The following is a 21,850-nucleotide window of genomic DNA, read 5'->3' on the forward strand; positions in this document are numbered from 1 at the left end:
TCTTATGATACGCTGATGTGTGGAGGGGTGAGGAGGGGGGATAAAAGGGATGAAGAGAGAAAGGCAGTTAAGGTGAAGCTCGATAGAGACGAAGGAAATATAAGAATTGTATGATAAATGGCAGAACACATAGGAGCACTGGCATACAGAGGGAAATGGGCATATAGATCCGTGGAAGTGGTAATGCAGGTAGGCACGGTGGTCAAGAAAGTACACAGCATGCTTCCTTCAGTGTAAGAGTTACATTACAGCTGTTTATTCTGCACACCTGCGTTCGATTTTAGTGTCAGGCAACTATCTGTGTGGAGTTGGCAGATTGTCCCTGCACCCCACCTCCCGTGTCTGTGTGGGCTTCCTCCGGGTGCTCCGGCTTCCTCCTACAATCCAAACTTGTATAGGTTAGGATTAGCAAAGCTAAATTACCCATAGCATCCAGGGAGAGGCAGGTTAAGTTGGATCGTCTGTGTGTAAATTGCCCCAATGTTCAGGGATGTGAAAGTTCGGTGCATTAGTCAGGAGTAAATGTCGATAATGGGGGTAAGAAAACGGGGCACCATGTGTTAATCTTTAGAGGGCCAGTGTTGACTTGTTGGGCTGAATGGTCTGTTTCCACGCTGGAGGGATTCTGTGATAGTCAGAGGTGTTTTTTTCCCTCCAAAGTGGAAAAGTCAACTAAAAGAGGTTCAAGGTGAGAGGGGGACTGTTTGGGGTAGAAGTCGTGGGGGTGGGGAATTTACACAGAGGGATGGTGGGTTTCTGGAACGCACTGCCAGTGCAGGTAGTGGAAGCAGGCACCTTAACAACGTTTAAGATGTATCTTGATAGACGCATGAACGGGAGGTGAACAGAGGAACAGAAACCACACATGGGCAATAAATAGCAGATCTAAGTAAGGATTAAGAATTAGCACATGCTTAGAGGTGGTGCCTAAACTAAATAAGAAGGGCCTGTGATTGTGTTGTATTGTATTGATACAGCTTTCCCCCACTATTTGAAAGTAGAGTGTTCCTTTCATAAGCCGAAATGGCCTAAAGCGAAGAAGCAATTACCATGAATTAATTTATATTATGCCTTTCTTTGTAAAAGCGACAATCCTCTTCAGATTTCTTTTGGTTTGTGACAACAGGTATTAATGTAGGTCTTTTGTAAAAGTGAAGTCGTGTAAAGTGAACTTTCGAACAGTGGGGGATACCTTTATGCTGATGGAGGGGAGATGGGGAAGCAATGAAGAGGGGTGGATGGAGGCTCCGGTGGAGAATAAACACAGAGACCAATTGAGCAGCTTGGCCTGGCCCTGTGCTGGAGACTCAATGGGACAGAGACAAATGTATCTATTTCAGGTATACCTGCAGAATGCTCCATCCAGGATAAAAAAAATGTCCTTCATCTGCTTCAGCATACAGGGCAGATGAGCAGTTTCTCCCCGGTGTGGACCAAGAGGTGATGCGACTGAGTGGAGCCTTTCCTGTGCTGAATGCAGGTGAATGGCCGCTGCCCGGTGTGCAAATGCTGATGAATATCGCGCAGGCGGGGAAGGGAAACCGTTCCTACACTCCCTGCATTTTCATGATTTCTCCAAGGTGCAGGTGTCCTCATATTTCTCCAGGTTCAACAATCAGTTGAAACTCGCTCACACTTACAGCATATGCGTGGTGTTACTGGTGAACCCTCTGATCATTGGAGGACTCTCTCATTCAGTCTGTAAAGCATGTTCCAGTCACGACTCTGGTGTGTGGGTATGTGAGACTCTGAGTTTCCAGTCACACTGACGTTTAAAACCTAACAAAGCAGGCAGACCTTCTCCCCTTTGTTTACAAGGCCATCAATATCCAAGTCCTGGTGAATCAAGCAACTGTCAGACTTGTTTGGTCTGAGATTTCTGCCTCTAAATTCTTCTCTTGCAATCTCTTTCCACAGGAATATTACAAAGGTCATCGCTGTCAGTCCACAATAGAAAATCAGAACACACAATTCCAGTTTCTGTGGAACATTCTTTCCTCTCTTAATACCCAAGATCTTTGTGCTGATCTATATATAAATGTATACAGCAGGGTAATGTGGTGGATTGCATACTCCATGAAGAGTTCACTCAAGTTGCTGAATGAACATCTATCATGCGGTATTGACGTTCTTACTGAAGATATACAATATTCTGCAGTACAATATTATGAGCCCAGAAACACTGCACATCATGCTTTTAGAGCCATAAACATTCCATCAAATATGTAACATATACCCCAGACTTATCTGTCTTATATTAACGCACGGTTGTCTTACATTTCCAGAAGACTCAGATTTAAGTTTTAAGTGTGACTTTTTGTAAAAGAAGCCGTCTTTTGGACTCCTTCCATGCCATACTGACTCTATTACTGGAAATACATCCATACTACACCAGGATTCATGGATCAACGACGTGAGGCTTATCTTTACTCTCTTATAATTTTCTGTTGCATAAATGTTTCGACGAATGCCAACGCTTTTCACCAGTCACAGAGTCAGAGACATAAAGCACAGAAACAGATCCTTCAATCTAACTTGTCCATGCCGACCAGATATCCAAAATTAGTCTAGTTCCATTTGCCATCACTTGGTCCATATCCCCCTAAACCCTTCCTATTCATATACCCATCCAGATGCCTCCACCACTTCCTCTGGCAGCTCATTCCATACACTCATCACCCTCTGCAAAAAAAGGTTAACTGCAAGGTCCCTTTTAAATTTTTCCCCGTTCGCCCTAAACCTATGCCCTCTAGTTCTGCACTCCCCCTATCCCAGGGAAAAGACCTTGTCTACTCACCCCGTCAACACTCCTCACGTTTTTATAAACCTCTTTAAAAAACACACACTCAGCCTGCGATGCTCGAGGGAAAACAGCCCCATCTTATTCAGCCTCTCCTTGTAGTTCAAACCCTCCTACCCTGGCAAGAGCCTTGTGACTCTTCTCTGAATCCTTTCAAGTTTCACAGCATCCTGCCTATAGGCGGGAGACCAGAATTGCACACAATATTTCAGAAGAAGCCGACTGAAACTGACTTTTGCAGAGTCTGCTCCCTGCTTGGATTCATAATCTCTGCCTCCCGTTGCTGCAAGTGAACAGTGCTTCCCCCCTTCTCTCTCCCTCCCAGGATAAGGAATGGAAAGGTGGAGACATTGCTTCATTCCCAGATTTTGCCCAGAAGAGCCCCCCCCCACCCACTCCACAATTGTCTGAATGCACAAGTTGGACCATGAGCTTCTGAAGCTACTGCTGCTCCTCTCTCTCTCTGAATGAAGATTGAGCTTCACCCCAGACTGCAACTTCCTTTCTCTGTCCAAGCATCTGTGAGCACAGCACAGCACATTGTTGCTGAAGTAAGGCATCTTTCCTGAATATTACAATTAAAGGAGTGTCTTCCCCCTGATATTCAAAGGGATGGTAAGTCAGAGAAGGACCACGCCTTGTGTTGTGTGGCATGTGTGACAGTTGCAACAGGACGTCCCAACTCCTATGCTCAATTCAAAGTTTCAGAAGATTTGTAGCTCTGGTGCTCGTTGTGATTGTGTTTGCTGAGCTGGGAATTTTTGTTGCAGATGTTTCATCCCCTGTCCACGTGATATCCTCAGTGCTTGGGAGCCTCTTGTGAAGTGCTTCTGTGATGTTTCCTCCGGCATTTATAGTGGTTTGTCTCTGCCGCTTCCCTTTGTCAGTTCCAACTGCAGTGGCCGGTATATTGGGTCCAGGTCAATGTGTTTGTTGATAGAATCTGTGGATGAGTGCCATGCCAGAGAACAGCCAGGGAATTCCGAGAGGCATGGCCTCTAGGCATTATTCCAGTACCACATTTTTCAACTCTGGATCTGGGACAAGGTGTGTGGTGTGGGTGAAGGGGAGGGGAAATAAGGAAACTGGTGAAATCTACATTGATCCTATGTAGTTTGTGGGTCCCAAGGCAGAAGACGAGGTGTTCTTCCTACAAGTGTCAGGTAGCTAGAGCTTGAAGGGGGAGGCAGCAGAGCACTTGCATGTCCTTGACGGATTGGGAGGTGGAGTTAAAGCGTTCAGCCACAAGGCGGTGGAGTTGTTTAGTTTTGGCGTCCCAGAGCTGTTCCCTGAAATGTTCTGCAAGTTGGCGTCCAGTCTCCCCAATGTGGCAGAGACCACATCGAGATCAATGGACGTATAAATAAATCTTATAAACAAATTGTACAAATCTTAGCCTGCCAGTTATTTTCTTCAATTAAGTTAAAGAAAATTTTAATTAAATTGGGTGACTACATGAAACGGTTAGTTGGTCAGACTCAAGTCATCATCCTTTAATGAAACAATGCCATTAATATCAGCAAACTGCTTTTCTTTGTTAGAACCGCAAGTTCTTGATTTATTTTCACAACTTACTGATATTCACATCTGCACATTCAATGTCAAACTCTGACATCAGAAATAACATGACACCATTAATTTTTTCTTACAATAATCCAACAAATAAATTAATAACACAGTCAATATCAAGTCTCATTAACATGAAATTATATTTGACCAAAAGAATGTAAAATCAAGATGTGAGATAACAAATGGGGGAAGGGCAGAATGCAAGAAATGCAGCATCACAGAAGGTGCTCCTCCAGGGAGTGTATTTTACCAACTACAACTGCTAAATATAAACAAACACTCTGACATGATCCTCCGGTTTTAATGTAAACCATAGCCCCATACAGTAGGTACCATTTAAATAAGTTAATAGATACAAGCCTTGAGCAAATCCAGCCTCCAGCCGGACCCCCCGCTTCTTGGAGCTCGGACCTTCCTCCAGCTCCAGGGGGTTGTTGAGCTCCTGGGCTCCGGCCGCCGCCGAAGAAGCCGCGGGCGCCGGCTCTCTCTCCTCCACCGCCGACATTTTTAATTTGTTTTCTCGTTCACCCGGTAACCGTCACCTCCCCCTTCCCGGGCCCCGGAAATTATACAAAAATAAACAATAAACCCCACCGGGGACTGTCTCCTTTTCTTCACAACTTTTGTTTGAAAAGTTCCGGCTTTAATTTGAAATGTATTTTAAAGGTATTTTCTGAGGTAAACGATGCCTGTCTGCCCCCCTCCCTCCGTCAGAAACCGCCCGCTGAGTCGATGAGAAAACCGCAGCCTCGCGCCGCCATCTTTGTTTTTCTTCTTCTTTCCGTCTCCTCCTTCTGTGACGCGCGTCATCCACGCTCCCTCCAATCAGAACACACCTTACTCCACCTGACCAATGGCGACCGGCGCTGGTTGTTACTGACAGAGTTTGTGTCCAATTGCCAATTTGGGATAAAAAAGGCGGGAGCAACAATTCTTTTCCCCTGTGACTGCACATCTCATTCCTTTTGCCTGTCTCTTCCGCAGGGGAGGGGGAATCCCAAACGAGAGGGCACAGGTTTAGGGTGAGAGGGGAAAAATTTAAAAGGAACTCAAGAATTTTTTTAAAAGTGTGAAAGTTAATTCGCCTCAAGAAAAGCCCCCTCTTACGACCTGAACAAAATAGATTGTTCACAGCCTATTACTCACTAAACAAGAAGGATGTTGTGAAACTTAATTTCTGAACTCTTTTATTTATAAGAATGTTGCTAGGGTTGGAGGGTTTGAGCTACAGGGAGAGGCTGAATTGGCTGGGGCTATTTTCCCTGGAGCATTGGAGGCTGAGGGGTGACCTGATGGAGGTTTATAAGATCTTGACAGGTCTGGATATGAGAAAAAGATAAGGTGTTCCCTGGGGCGGGGGAGTCCAGTACAAGAGGGCATTAGTCTCTGGGTGAAAGGGGAAAGATTTAAAACGGCCCCAAAGGGCAAATTTTTCACATGTAGGTTGGTGTGTGAACTGAATGAGCTGCCAGGAAAAATGGTGGAGGCTGGTACAAATACAACATTTAAAAGGCATCTGGATAGGTACATGAATAGGAAGTTTTAGAGGGATATGGACAAAGTGCTGGCAAATGGATTAATTTAGGCTATCTGGTCGGCGCATACCGAAGGATTGTTTTTTGTGCTCTACAACTCAATGGTTCTATTTCCACAGAGCCAGAACCAATTTCAAAAGGCTAGGAATAGGCCATTCGCCCCTTACAAACTGTCCTCAACTGTGGCCTCACTGAGCATATTTCAATTCTTAGTGCTATGTAATGAGCCAGACTTTATTAAAAATCTTCAAGCAAATGAACACTTAGGAGGCAGCGATTATAATATGGTAGAGATCAGAGTGCAGTTTGAAAGAGAGAAGGCAAAATTGATGTTATGGTGTTACAGTTAAATAAAGGGCAATAAGAGAGGAACTGACAAAAAATGACTGGAAGCAGAGCCTAGTAGGGAAGACAGTAGAGCAACAATGGCAGGAATTTCTGGGTGTAATTGAGGACACAGTACAGAGGTTCTTCCCCCCCAAAAAGAAAGAGTATCGGGCGGGGGGGGGGGGGGTGTGGAGGGGGGAAAGAAGACTGCCATGGCTGACAAAGGAAGTCAGGAAATGTATCAATGAAAAAGAGATCCTATAAAGTGGCCAGACCACTGGGAAATCAGAAGCTTGGGAAGACTACAAAAACAAACAGAAGATAACAAAGAGAAAAATAAGGAAGGAGAGGATCAAATATGAAGGTCAGCAGACCAGTAATGTTAGAAATGATAGTAAAAGTATTTTGCAATACATAAGAAACAAACGAAAGGCAAAAGTAGAAATTGGGCTGCTCCAAATTGATGCAGGAAGGTTAGTGATGGGAGATAAGAAAATAGCTGAAGAACTTAATAAATACTTTGTGTCAGTTTTCACAGTGGAAGACATGAGTAATATCCTAACAATTAAGGAGAGTTAAGAGGCAGAGATAAGTATGGTAGCCATTACAAAAAAGAAAGTGCTAGAAAAGCTAATAGGTCTAAAAATTGAGAAATCTCCTGGCCCTGATGGCTACAGCCTAGCGTTCTGAGGGAGGTGGTTGAAGAATTAGCAGAGATGTTGGTTGTAATCTTTCAAAAATCACTGGAGTCAGGGAAAGTCCCAGATGATTGGAAAATCACTGTTGTAAGTCCTTTGTTCAAGAAAGGATCATGACAAAAGCTGGAAAATTATACACTGATTAGCCTAATCTCAATTGTAGATAAAATTCTAAAATCTATCGTTAAGGATGAGATTTCTAAATTCTTGGAAGTGCATGATTGGATTAAAATAAGTCAGCATGGATTTAGTAAGGGGAGGTCGTACCTGACAATCTTAAGAGTTAACAAGTAGGTTAGACTTGGAAAACCCAGAGGATGTTATCTGCCTAGATTTCCAAAAGGCCTTTGATAAGGTGCCTCATAGGAGGCTGCTGAGTAAAGTGAGGATCCATAGTATTCGAGTTGAGCTACTGGCATGGATTGAGGATAGGCTGGCTGAGAGAAGGCAGAGAGTTGGGATAAAAAGGTTCTTTTTCGGAATGGCAGCTGGTGACAAGTGGTGTCCCGCAGGGCTCAGTGTTGGGGCAGCAGCTGTTCACTTTATATATTAATGATCTGGATAAAGGGACTGGGGGCATTCCCACAAAGTTCGCTGATGATACAAAGTTAGGCAGACAGGCAGGTAGTTCTGAGGAGGTGGGGAGGCTGCAGAAAGATTTGGACAGTTTAGGAGTGTGGTCCAGGAAATGGAGAAAGTGAGGACTGCAGATGCTGGAGATCAGAGCTGAAAATGTGTTGCTGGGAAAGCGCAGCAGGTCAGGCAGCATGAAAGGAGCAGGAGAATCGACGTTTCGGGCATAAGCCTTCCTAAAGAAGGGCTTATGCCCGAAACGTCGATTCTCTTGCTCCTTTGATGCTGCCTGACCTGCTGCGCTTTTCCAGCAACACACTTTCAGCTCTGGTCCAGGAAATGGCTGATGAAATTCAATGTAAGCAAATGTGAGGTCTTGCACTTCGGAAAAAATAATACAGCATGGACTATTTTCGAAACAGTGAGAAAATTCATAAAGCCAAAGTACAAAGGGATCTGGGATTGCTAGTCCAGGACTCTCTAAAGGTTGACTTGCAGGTTGAGTCCGTGCTTAAGAAAGCAAATATAATGTTGTCATTTATTTCAAGAATTGGAATGTAAAAGCAGCAATGTGCTACTGAGACTTTATAAAGCTCTGGTTAGGCTCCATTTAGAATACTGTGTCCAATTTTGGGCCCCACACCTCAGTAAGGACATAGTGGCACTGGAACATGTCCAGCGGAGATTCACACGATGATCGCTGGGATCATAGGCCTAACAGACGATGAACAGCTGAGGATCCTGGAATTATATTCATTAGAATTTAGAAGGTTGAGGGCAGATCTAACAGAAACTTACAAGATAGTGCATGGCTTAAAAAGCGTGGATGCTGGTAAGTTTTTTTCCATTAGGCAGGGAGACTTGGATCCATGGGCACAACCTGATAATTAGAGGGGGTCACTTTAGAATGCAAATGAGGAGACATTTCTTCAGCCAGAGAGTGGTGGGCCTGTGGAATTCATTGTCATGGAGCGTAGCGGAGACCAGGACATTAAATGTCTTCAAGGTAGAGATTGATAAATTCTTGGTATCGCAAGGAATCTTGGTATCTCTATGGGGAGAGTATGGTAAGTGGAGTTGAAATGCCCGTCAGCCATGATTAAATGGCAGAGTGGACTTATGACCTTACTTCCACTCCTGTGTCTTATGGTCTTAAGGAAGAGCTCTTTGCTATTCACTTTACCTCCATTTCTAATGATTTTATAGATCTTAGTAAAGTCTCCCCTCAACCCCCGACACTCCAATGAAGACCGTCTCAACCTTTCCTGAAAACTCAAACCCTCCAGTCCTGGCAACATCCTGGTAAATCTTTATGGAACCCTCTCTAATAGTATTCTTCCTATTACAGAGCCACCAAAACTGTACTCAGTACCTAGAAAGTGGCCTCACCAACATCCTGTACAACCTCAACGTGACGTCTCAACTTCTACACTCAATGGGGTGGACAGTGAAGGCAATGGTGTGAAATGCCTTCTTTACGACCTGTCTACCAGTGATGCAACTTTCAAAGAACTATATACCTGAACCCCTAACTCCCCACCCCACCCGCCGCCACCGCCAAAGTGTCTCTGTTCTATAACACGACCCAGGGACCTACCATTAACTGTACATAGCAATGCTGAAAATTCCTGCATTCTTCACCTGAAGCCCACTGAAGACGTTACCCAGTAGGTAATGAAACGTCTGGAAATGAACCTTGCAGCTCAGCAAGCAAACGTACATCCAAAACCTCAACCTGAGCTACAAATCTTCTCAAAACTCACGATGTCCAGCCCTTCATGTTTAGCAAAATGCAACCTCTCACTTTTATTCATACGTCTCTCATAGACACACACACACACGCCCCACAACACACTCACAGGCTTAAACTCCATCACACTCAGTTCACTCTTTCGCACTCACTCAAACAAACTCACACACACAAACTCTCTCTCTCACACACACACGCACACACACACAAAACTCTATGGAGTGAATTTGTATTGGCCGAATTATATTTGCAGATACTTTGTATTTTGCTCAAAAAGCACACAATCTGCAGGCAGTCAATCCATGCAATATTTTATAAATTCCTACTTTGGAAATAGAACCAGTCTGATTCAAGATTGGAATACTGACAGACTCGAACCTCACATCTTTAATGCATTGTCTGAGCTGAGATGTCACTTTTTCTTTATAAAACATTAAGTCATCTCAAGAACGTGACTTTAAAGATGTTCAGGGATTTACATATTAACCAAAACCTGCAACCCATTCGAAACGATGAAAGACAGAACAACAATCTCAGTTTGTTCAATATATCCTTTCAGTCGCATGACACTGTCATCTTTTGCTATACAATCGGTGTATTATTCCCTGGCCAACAGCTACCCGATGAAGGAGCAGCACTCTGAAAGCTAGGGCTTCCAAACAAACCTGTTGGATTATAACCTGGTGTGTGATTTTTAACTTTATCTACCCCAGTCCAACGCCGGCACCTCCACACCGTTTCCAGTGAACCCAGCCCACATCTCCCGCTGCTGCCAGTAAACTATACAATGCTGATGAAACGGTGCAGTACCTGCACTTCTGAAAAATGTACAACTTCTAACGATACTAGCTACTCATTCACTGCTCCATCTGATACATGACATTGGAAACTTAGTGCAGGAGGCTGAAATGAAATGAGCAGCTTTAAAACAAAAACATCTTGGAGCTCAAAGCCTTCAATGAGAGTCTGAGCCCGGTGATAAGTTCAGGTAACCTTTATTGTGACCCAACGTTGTTACAGTTACAGATCTCCCGCCTCCCCCCAGCAAAAAGGTGTAGAAAAAGTAGCTGCTTTTTAAGCGGCTTAAGGTCAAGGAGTGCACCCCCACCCCACACCACCTCACCTTCTTTACTATGGTCAGCACCGAGTTGTCAGTTTGTAATTGGATCCTTGGTACAGCCTTAACTGTAGGAGGTATTGCCTCACTCAGCAATTTCAACCCATACCCTGTAAACAATTAAGTCTTTCCCCACTCAATGACCGATGGCAGCGGTGGGCAATGAAGAGTCAACCATGCTGTTGTGGGTCTGGAGTTATGTGTAGGCCAGACCGGGTAAAGGATGCAGCTGGGACGACCGTGTGAATCCTTCCCCACATTAGCAGTTTCTTTCCCTGAAAAGGGATGTGAGTGAATCAGATGGGTGATGTCCCCCAAACAATCATTTCTTCATTAGGTTCTGAACTCCAGATTTCTGACCGAAATCCAATTCCACCATCTGCCACGGCGGGATTCAAACCTGGCAGTCCCTGGAACTGGGTTGATAGTCCAGTCAATAAGGCAATTGGCTATCCCTCCTTTAATCCCCCTGCGATGGCACATGAACTCGCTGGTGTCTCCTCAGATGGGAAGCGCGGGTAAAGCCCTTCTCACACAGAGCAGGTGAACTGCCTCTCCCCAGTGTGCACCTGCCGGTGGGCCAGCAGGATGGAGGAATTGCTGAAGGCCTTCCCACACTCAGTGCAGAAGAATGGCCTCTCTCCCGTGTGCCCCTGTCTGTGGGCCAGCAGGGTGGAGGCCTGGGTAAAGCCCTTCCCACACTCGGGGCAGCTGAAGGGCCTCTCCCCTGTGTGGACCCACTGGTGCCTCACCAGGTCAGAGGAATTGCTGAAGGCCTTCCCGCATTCGGGGCAGCTGAAGGGCCTCTCCCTGGTGTGGACCCGCTGGTGCCTCACCAGGTCGGAGGAATTGCTGAAGCCCTTTCCGCACTCGGGGCAGATGAATGGCCTCTCCCCGGTGTGACTGCGCTGATGTGTCTCCAGGATAGAAGGGACACGGAAGCCTTTTCCGCAGTCGCCACACTTCCACGGTTTCTGCACGGGGCGGGATCCATTGGGTTTCTCCATGGCCAAAGCTTCAGCTGCACACAAACGCATGTACAGCCCCTCCCTGCCTTGAATTCCTCTGTCCAGGCCGTATAACTGCTTCAGGTTCCACAATCAGTGCACTCCAACAGTAGGGTCTCTCATCCAGTCCCATTGATGCTGAAGACGTGCTCCAACAGGAACCAAAAGGCTTTGCTCCTTCTCACAGAATCACAGTCAAAAATTGTTGCAGTCCTGAGGGATTGAGTGACCGTCGGACATTGACGTCGAAGTGAGGACTGCAGAAGCTGGAGAGTCAGAGTTGAACAGTGTGGCGCTGGAAAAGTACAACAGGTCTGGCAGCATCCGAGGAGCAGGAAAGTTGATGTTTCAGGCATCAGCCCTTCATCTGTTGATTTTGAAACTTCCGTCTTCAGATCATCAAATGCTTTGTAAAAAGAGATTACAAAAGTCATGACTGTCAGTGCAAGGTAGAAATTCAGAACAAGCAATTCTACTTTCTGCAGAACATTATTTTCTTTTGTTATTCCACACTGAATATGGAAAGCACCATCCCACTCTCTCTCTCTCCCCCTCTGTTCTCACACCACTCTAATTAATTCTCCTGAAGATGTTGATTCAGGATCTGACAGGGGCAGAACAGCAAAAACTTCAAGACTGACACCTCTCTGAATTTTGGATAACTCCACTGCTGAGAGTGAGCAGGTCTGATTGTGGGAAGCTCACAAAATAGTGTCAGTTCAGGGTGAACCTGCAATGCAAGTTCTTGAGGAACAACCAGACATGAAGTGGTTAACATCCCTGGAAAGGAGAGAGCAAATGAGATATCAAAGGCATTAACACCGACACCAGGGAGAAACTGAACATACAGATGTGGCAAGCCAGAGTCAGAGATATACAGCATGGAAACAGTCCAACTCGTCGATGCCAACCAGTTATTCTAAATTAATCTAGACCCATTTGCCATCATTTGGCCGATATCCCTCTAAACCCTTCCATTTTATGTTTCCATCCAGATGCCTTTCAAATGTCATAATTGTACAAACATCCACCATTTCCTCTGGCAGCTCATTCCTTACACACACCACTCTCTAAATGAAAGAGTGAATTTAGCACAGTGAATCCATCTTATCCATAGTGCCCAGGGGTGTGTAGGTTAAGTTAGCACGGCCAATCCATGCTAACCTGCTCATCCCTGGGCATTGTGCGTAAGTTAGCACAGCCAATCCACCCTAACCTGCACATCCCTCGACGATATGGGTAACTGAACACTGCCAATCCACCTGAACACATCCAAAACAGAACACTATGGGTCATTTAACATGGCGAATCCACCCCAACATGGACAAAGTTACATATAACACAATAAAAGGTGACAGTCCAACAAGTTTATTTCGAAGCACCGGCTTTCGGAGTGCTGCGTCTTATTCAGTTGGTTGTGGAGTACAAGATCATAAGACACAGAATTCATGAAAAAACATTACAGTGTCCTGCCGCTGAAATTATATCCTGAACAAACCTGGATTGTTAAGTCTTTCATCTTTTAGAATGAGTTGCAGGTATCAATAATATGCAAGTCCCAGAACTTCCTGTCAGGCTCCTTCTCGAGATAACTTAAGGTTTTATAAGAAAAGGTGACATCTCAGGTCAGATAATGCATGAAAGGAGTGAGGTCAGAGTCTGTCTGTATCCCAATCTTGAGTTAGCCCGCTTCGATTTGCAAAGTGAAATTTACAAAATATTACTTTTATTGGCTGCCTGCATTGACTGCCAGCACATTATAACCCTAAATGCACACAGTCATAGATGGACAGCATGGAAACAGACCCTTCAGTCCAACTCATCCATGACGACCAGATATCCCAACCCAATCAAGTCCCACTTGCCAGCAACTTGCCCATATCCCTCCAAACTCTTCCTATTCATATGCCCATTCAGACTAGCCTCCACCATTTCCTCTGGCGGCTCATCCCATGCACATACCACCCCCGAGTGAAGAAGTTGCCACTCAGGTCCCTTTCACACTAAACCCATGCCCTCTCGTTCTGGACTCCTCCACCCCAGGGGAAAGACTTTGTCCATTTATCCTATCCAAGCCCCTCATGATTTTATAAATATCTGTAAGATCACCCCTTAGCCTCTGACGCTCCAGGGAAAACAGCCCTAGCCTATTTAACCTCTCCCTATAGCTCAAATCTTCCAATCCTAGCAACATCCTTGTAAATCTTTTCTCAACCCTTTCAAGTTTCACAACATCTTTCCGATAGGAAGGAGACCAGAATTGCATGTAATATTCCAACAGTGGCCTAACCAATGTCCTGTGCAGCCGCAACATGACCTCCCAATTCCCGTACTCAATACTCTGACTATGAAAGGAAAGCAGACCAAATGCCTTCTTCACTATCCTATTCTTCACTACCTGCGACTCCACTTTCAAGGAGCTATGAAATTGCACTCCAAGACCTCTTTGTTCAGCAATATTTTCTAGGACCTTACCATTAAGTGTATAACTGCTGCTAAGATGAGCTTTCCCAAAATGCAGCGCCTCACATTTATCTGAATTAAACTCCATCTGCCACTTCTCAGCCCATTGGCCCATCTGATCAAGATCTTGTTGTAATCTGAGGTAACCCCCTTCGCTGTCCACTACACCTCCAATTTTAGTGTCATCAACAAACTTATAGCTATACCTCTTATGCTCACATCCAAATCATTTATATAAATGATGAAATGTACAGATCCTTGTGGCATCCACTGGTCACAGGCCTCCTGTCTGAAAAAAACAACCCTCCATCACCACCTTCTACCTTTGAGTCAGTTCTGTATCCAAATGGCAAGTTCTCCCTGTATTCCACGTGATCTAACCTTGCTCACCAGTCTCCCATGGGGAACCCTGTTGAACACCTTACTGAAGTCCATATCGATCACATCTATTCTCTGCCCTCATCAGTTCCCTTCATTAGTTCTTCAAAAAAATTCATTCAAGTTTGTGAGACATGATTTCCCACACGTAAAGCCATGTTGACTATCCCTAAACAGTCCTATCCTTTCCAATACATGTACATATTGTCCCTCAGTTGGATTTCCTCCAACAACACTGACGTCTGGCTCACTGGTCTATAGTTCTGTAGCTTGTCTTTACCACCTTTCTTTAACAGTGGCACAACATTGTTCAACCTCCAGTCTTCCGGCACCTCACTATCAATGATACAAATATCTCACCAAGAGGCCCAACAATAAGTTCTCTAGATTCCCACAGAGTTCTAGGGTACACTTGATCAGGTCCTGGGGATTTATCCACTTTTATTCATTTCAAGGCATCCAGAACTTGCTCGTCTGTAATATGGACATTTTTCAAGATGTTACCATCTATTTCCCTACATTCTATATCTCCCATGTCCTTTTCCACAGTAATCTCTGATGCAAAATACCCGTTTAGTATCTCCCCCATCTCCAGCGGTTCCACATAAAGGCTACCTTACTGATCTTTGAAGGGCCCTATTCTCTCCCTACTTATTCTTTTGTCCTTAATGTATTTGTAAAAACCCTTTGGATTCTCCTTAACTCTAGTTGCCAAAGCTATCTCATGTCCCCTGTTTTCCCCTCCTGATTTCTCTCTTAAGTATACTCCTACTGCCTTTATACTGTCAGGCTTCACTCGATCTATCCTGTCTCTCCCTGACATATGCTTCTTCCATTTTCTGAACCAAACCCTCAATGTCTCCAGTAATCCAGTATTCCCTATATCTACCAGCCTTTCCTTCCTTTCACCCAAACAAGAATATACTTTCTCTGGACTCTAGTTATCACAGTTCTGAAGACTTCCCATTTTCCAGCCGTCCCTTTACCTGAAAACATTGGTGCACAATCAGCTTTTGAAAGTTCTTGCCTAATACCGTCAAATTTGTCCTTCCTCCAATTTAGAATTTTTGTGCAAAATAGAATGTATCTGCAAATGTAATGCTGCAAATTCAAATTCATCCCCATGGAGAGTGTGGTTCTATGTGTGTAATAGAGAAACCCTGTTTCCATGCTGTATATCTATATGTCTATTTGATAACAGATACTTTATTTCTGTTGGTGCAAGTATGTTTGTAAATCATAGCTGGATATTAATAGTTAGATGTAAGGGAGAGAGAATTCCTCAGGTAGAGCACTATCAGAATCCTGGGAGACCCCTACTTCAGATTTACTTGGACTGGTTGACAGTCTGGGAAAAATATGGATTGGGTCTCAATTGAATAAATGTTTTATTTTTCCCGAACGTGTAAAAAGGGGTGTTAAAGCTTCAGCAGAAATCCAGCAGAGCTGAGAACAGACCAACATCTTACTCTATGGGAACAGGGAGATCAACAGAGGACAGAGAAATCCGGACCTGAAATCCAAGCTGACACCAGACTACCCTGTGATCAGTGCTTTGATGTGCAGCACCAACCCTCTACGTTTAGTGAGCGTCCCATTTGACTACCCCCTCGATATTCAGGATCCAGTCCTTGCCATCCTGAAGCCATGTCCCTGTAAGGAGTCTCAGATCATAACTATTCTCTTCAATGTGTTCAGTCAATTCATTCACTTCTGTTACAATGCAGCTCACATTCAGTTTTCAGTTTCAGTTTCTGTGATCTTCTGAATCCAGTTTTGATTGCTGGTATATTTACTCTCCTTCTCCCTTTCTATCATTCTCTGATGTTCATTTCCACATCACGACATTGCTCACCAGCCTTGATTTGGATTGGCCAGGCTAAATTGCCCAGTGTCCAGGGATGTGCAAGTTAGTTGGGTTAGCCATGGGAAATGCAGGGTTATAGGTTCATAGTAAGAGAAGCAGGAGTGAGCCATTTGGCCCGTCCTGCCTGCTCTGCCATTCATTAAGATTATGGCTGATCTATCCATCATCTCAGCTCCTCCTGCCTGCAGTGTCCCAACTATCCTTAATTCCGCAATTATGCAGAAACGCATCTAATTTTGTCTTGAATATAATTAACGAAGCTGCCTTCTCTGCTTCCTTGGGCAGAGACTTCCACAGTTTCACTACTCTCCAGAAAAAGCAGTTCCTCCTCGTCTTTGTCCTCAATCTACTTCCCCTAATCTTGGGGCCTAGTCTCATCTACCAGCAGAAATGACTGGATAGGGTAGGGTTTCATCCCCACAGTGCAATGAATTCCCACTTTCCACCAAATCCCAGATGTACTCACTCACTCAGTTGCTGTCTCACAAATGAAAGATTTCATTGTAACTTCTTCTGCTCTGAGTAAGGGCAAAACATTTTTGAAAGCTGCTCTGAAAGTCCAGTCTTCACAACAACACTTTTGCTTTCACTGAAGATGACTAAAGGCATACAGCATAGAAACAGAACCTTTGGCCCAACTCATCCATGCCAACTATATATCACAAACTAATCTAGTCCCGTTTGCCAGCCTTTGACTCATCCCTCTAAACCCTTCCTATTCAAGTACCCATCCAGTGGCTTTTAAATGTTGTCATTGTACCAGCCTCCCCACTTCCTCTGGCAGTTCGTTCCATACACGTTCCACCCTCTGTCTGAAAATATGTTGCCCCTCAGGTCCCTTTCCCTCCTCACCTTAAACTTCTGCTCCTTTAGTTCTGGACTCCCCTACCATGGAGAAAATACCTTGGGTATTCACCCTATCCATGCCCCTTATAAACCTCTTTAAAAGGTGACCACTCAGCCTCTGATGCTCCAAAGAAAATATCTCCCTGGCCTATTCAGCCTCTTCCCGCAGCTCAAACCCTCCAAATCTGGCATCAGCCTTCTAAATATTTTCTGACCCCTCTCAAAGTTTCATAACATCTTTCCTACATCACAGAGACCAGAGTTGAATGCAGTATTCCAAAAGTGGCCTAACCAATGTCCTTTTGCAGTTGCAAAATGACCTCCCAGTTCCTTTACTAAATACTCTGACCAATAAAGGAAAGCATACCAAACACCTTGTTCACTATACTGTCTATGTAAGACTCCACCTTCAAGGAACTATGAACCGGCACTCCAAGGTCTCTTTGTTCTGCGACACTCCCCTTAACTGTGTCAGTCCTGCCTGGATTGCTGGACCAAAATGCAACACCTCACATTTCTCTGAATTAAACCCCATCTGCCACTCCTTGACCCATCCGATCAATTCTAATTTATGCTAAACTCTCTTTCCTCTCGTATTCCCTAGAAGGTGAAAATCTCTGTCACACATACTCTCCCTCCATTCTCACTTTGCTGAACCTAATCCCTGCTGTACCTCATCCTGAAGGGTCTGTTTCATACTGATTAACAGGCCCACACTCAGGGGGATCTAATGGAAGCATACAGAATACTGACTGGCCTGGACAGAGTAGACTTTCAGAGGATGTTTCCATTGGTAGGAGAGACTAGGACCTGAGGGCACAGCCTTCGAGTAAAGGGAGGGCGTTTTAGAATGCAGATAAGGAGATACTTCTTCAGTGAAAGAGTGGTGAATCTATGGAATTCATTTCTACAGAAGGTTATAGAAGCCAGGTCACTGAGGATATTTAAGACTGAGCTAGATAGGTTCCTGAGTATCATGAGGATGAAGAGTTCCAGGGAGAGCCCGGGAGAATGGGGTTGAGAAACGTATCAGCCACGATTGAATGGTATGAACAGACCTGATGGGCTGAATGGCCTAATTTCTGCTCCTATGTCTTATGGTCTCTTGCTGTCCTGGCCACAGTGAGAGAATTGGGAGCAGAAATTGGCCATTTGGTCTTTCGCACCTGTTCAAGCATTGAACAGATCATAACTGAATATGGATCCAGTTACATCGAAGTGAATAGGCTGGAACGTTTTCACTGGAACATAGGAGGTCGAGAGGTGACCTTATTGAGGTTTATAAAATCACGAGGGGCATAGATGAGGACAATATCAGCTGTTGTTTCAAGAATAGGGAGCAATCTTTTTAAGGTGAGAGGAGAACATTTTTAAAAAGACACAAGGAGCACATATTTCGTTTAAGAGAGTGGAGTGTGCGTCAAATTAATGTCCAGAGGAAGTAGTGAATGCAGCTACAGTAACAACATTTAAAATAAATTTGAATAAGTGCACGAATAGAAAAGTTTCAGAAGGATATGGGCCAAACATTGGCAGGTGGGACTAGTTTAGTTTGTGAATATAGTCAGCATGGACTAGTTGGACTGAAGGGTCTGTTTCTGTGCAGTATGTCTCTGTATTTATTCTATACTGGTCTTAAAACCATTTTCTTGCCTTCCCCCAAAACCATCCATTTCTTTGTTCATCAAAGTCAAATGAACTCAGCCTTGAATACATTTAATGACCAGACTAACTGCAGAAAGACATCCACACTTCTGAACTCAATTCCTCTTGCTAATATATCACTTGCTTTACTCATTGCTTGCTGCACCTGTCTGACAACTGGCAGTAACTGGTTTCGAAGGACGCTGAGACCCCTTTGTCCATCCACACATCTTTCCTGATGAAGAGTTCGTGCCCTAAACGTCGACTCTTCTCCTCAGTTGCTGCCTTACCTGCTGTGGTTTGCCAGCGCCACACTTTTCAACTCTGATCTCCAGCATCACACTTTCACCACAACTCAACATATCACTACATAAACAATGCACCTCCTTTCTGCTTTTTTTATTACATACATCAAAGGTTATACCTTCACATTGTGGCACTGCGTTTGCAAAGTGAGACACAGACCTGGATCAACTTTTCCAGAGTCTGTCCCCTCTCTCGATTCACTCTTTCCTTTCAGTTACTACAAATCAATAATTGAACCCCAGAATAAAACGAAAATGGAAAACATGGTGACAAAAACACTATTATACTCACAAATTTTAGACAGAGGAAGGAATTTATAGTCTGGGGTGAGGTTTAATCTTCATTCAGTGACAAAAGATCAGCATCAGCGGCTTCAGAGCTCACGGTCCAACTTCCGCATTTCGACAACGGCCGATTCTGATTGGCAGGAGGACCAGACTCCTTCGGATCCTCCAAGGTTCTCCATTGGTCCATGGAAAGAAGCTCGTGCGCCTTTTCTGCGGACACCCAGGAGGATGCGCAGTACTTTGCTGACACCGGCGGACATGCGCATGCTTACTGACACCGCGGAGCATGCTCAGTATGTCACGATGCTGGTGTTCCTGACAAATTTTAAAGTTAAATTCACAAAACACCTGGTTATAGTCCAACAGGCTTATTTGGAAGCACGGGTTTTTGGAGCGCTGCCCCTTCATCAGGTGGTTGTGGAGAATAACATGGTAACACAGAATTTATGACCTTCTGATCTTATACTCCACAACCGCCTGATGAAGGAGCAGCGCTCCGAAAGCTAAGTGTTTCTGAACAAGCCGATTGGACTGTAACCTGGTGTTGTGTGACTTTTAACTTTGTACACCCCAATCCAACACGGGCACCTCCAGATCATGACAAATTTTAAGTGTCCAAATGCGAATACGAGAGAAAAATGCCAACGCCATTTTTTTTTGCCGAAATGTTTTTTTCCCCTGTGCCTTCACGTTTTGTTACTTTTGCATTTTGTCTGGCTTCTCAACGTTCCTGCCTTTACCTCAGGGTAGAGGTATTCCAAAACTAGAGGGTATAGGTTTAGGTTGAAGAGGAAAGATTTGAAGAGATTCAAAAGACTCGGCATAGAACATTCACCCCCTACAGGGCGAAAGTGACGACTGCAGATGCTGGAGATTAGGGTCGAGAGTGTGGTGCTGGAAAAGCACAGCAGGTCAGGCAGCGTGCGAGGAGCAGGAGAATCGACGTTTCCGGCAAAACCCTCCATCAGGAAATAGCTATGTGAAATTGCAGAGCTGTAGCATAATCGAGTGGGTCTGGATGGGATGCTGTTGGGAAGGTCGGTGTGAATGGCCTGTCGGGATGATATGATTTCACTGCCTTAGCCACGTGTATATTGAGAAATGATTGCCCCAAGTCTGCTGTGGGAGGAGTGGGTTCGTTCGTGGGACATTGATACCAGTTCTGGAGAAGGTAGGCTTGTGCTGTCTCTCTCTTCACACTCAGCCGCCCCGTTCATTTTCTCCCCGCCCACTGCCCCCTGCCCATTCCCTCTCCTCACATTGCACTCCCATTCTCTCCCCATAACCCTCTGAACCCCAGTACTTCTCTATCCCCCAACCTCTGCCCCCTCTCCATTTCTCTCCCTTCTCCACCTCCACCAGCGCCCCTCCCCGTCCTTTCTGGTGCCTCAGCCCTCTTTGATCGCTGTATCATGCCCTTTTAAGGTGGTGACGATTCTACCTGGCAAACAGGGTGTGCGAGGAATGACTAATTTCAAAATTGAGAAAAGCTAAAATCATATATTCAGAAACGTTGTTAAAGTCTGGAAGAATGTTCTTTTTAAAAACAAAAGCTGTAGAAATCTTTCTGAAACTTGCATTGAGATATGCACAGTTAGGCCACAACCAAGGACAGGCTGTAAGATTGAATGAGTGAATAAAAGACAAGTCCTACCTCGCCCCTGAGGAGAAAGTGAGAACTGCAGTTGCTGGAGATCAGAGTCGAGAGTGTGGTGTTGAAAAAGCACAGCAGGCCAGGCAGCATCCAAGGAGCAGGAGAATCTACGTTTCAGACATAAGCCCTTCACCTTCCCCTCTCCAGTGTGTGTTGTGAAACTGCTGAACTGCTTAATCATTTCTAGTGGCCGAGCAGAGGCTGATAACAAGTTTGGAACACACGAGAATGACCTCAGCTGAGACCTTGGATTCATGTCTCACGACAGGAGACCCAGCTACAGAATGCACACACACACACGCACACTCTCTCAAGTACTCACACAGTCGTGCGGACCCTCTCTGATAGACAGGCTGTCTCTCAGACAAACATGGATACACCCCTCACACTCACATCCATGCCACACGCCAGATGAAAAGCTGAATACTTCTCTGGAAAAACTGCCGAACAATGCAGGAGAGTGGCACAACGGGTGTGTTTTGGGACCGTAACCCAAAAGAGAAACCATTCTCTCCTATTCATTCAAAGATGTCTTCAGTAGCTTTCCCGTATAACAGCGCTCTGTTCTGAACCTTGCCTTCACATCCGCTTCCCAAAAAAGCTTTGACATAAATATTTCACAATGATATACTGGCCCAATGTGCACAGTTAAGATGACAAGCTCTGAGGGGTCTCCTGTTCTTTGTATCCTATGTTGAGGAGGGCAATGCTTGTCACTGGTCACTCCGGTGTCAGAGAAAACTGTAGAAAGAAAAGGCTTTAATTTGGTTGACCGTGAGGGGTCTATACCTGAGCAGAGTGGCGCAGCGGGAGCGTTCTGGGCCCATAACCCAGAGGTCGATGGATCGTAAACCATCCTCTGCTGTTATTCAGTGCCTCCTTGAGCGACTTTCCATTGTGATGGCACTGTGCTCAGCATTTTGCCTTTCAAACAATATCCTGAGTCTTTCAGTGCCCCGTACCGATACTGTCGCGATGTGTGTGTGAGGGGTCAAGGACATGGGGGATTTCAGGCCCTCTAAAGTCATG

The sequence above is a fragment of the Chiloscyllium punctatum genome, chromosome 36, assembly GCF_047496795.1.
Source record: "Chiloscyllium punctatum isolate Juve2018m chromosome 36, sChiPun1.3, whole genome shotgun sequence".
NCBI lineage: Eukaryota > Metazoa > Chordata > Chondrichthyes > Orectolobiformes > Hemiscylliidae > Chiloscyllium > Chiloscyllium punctatum.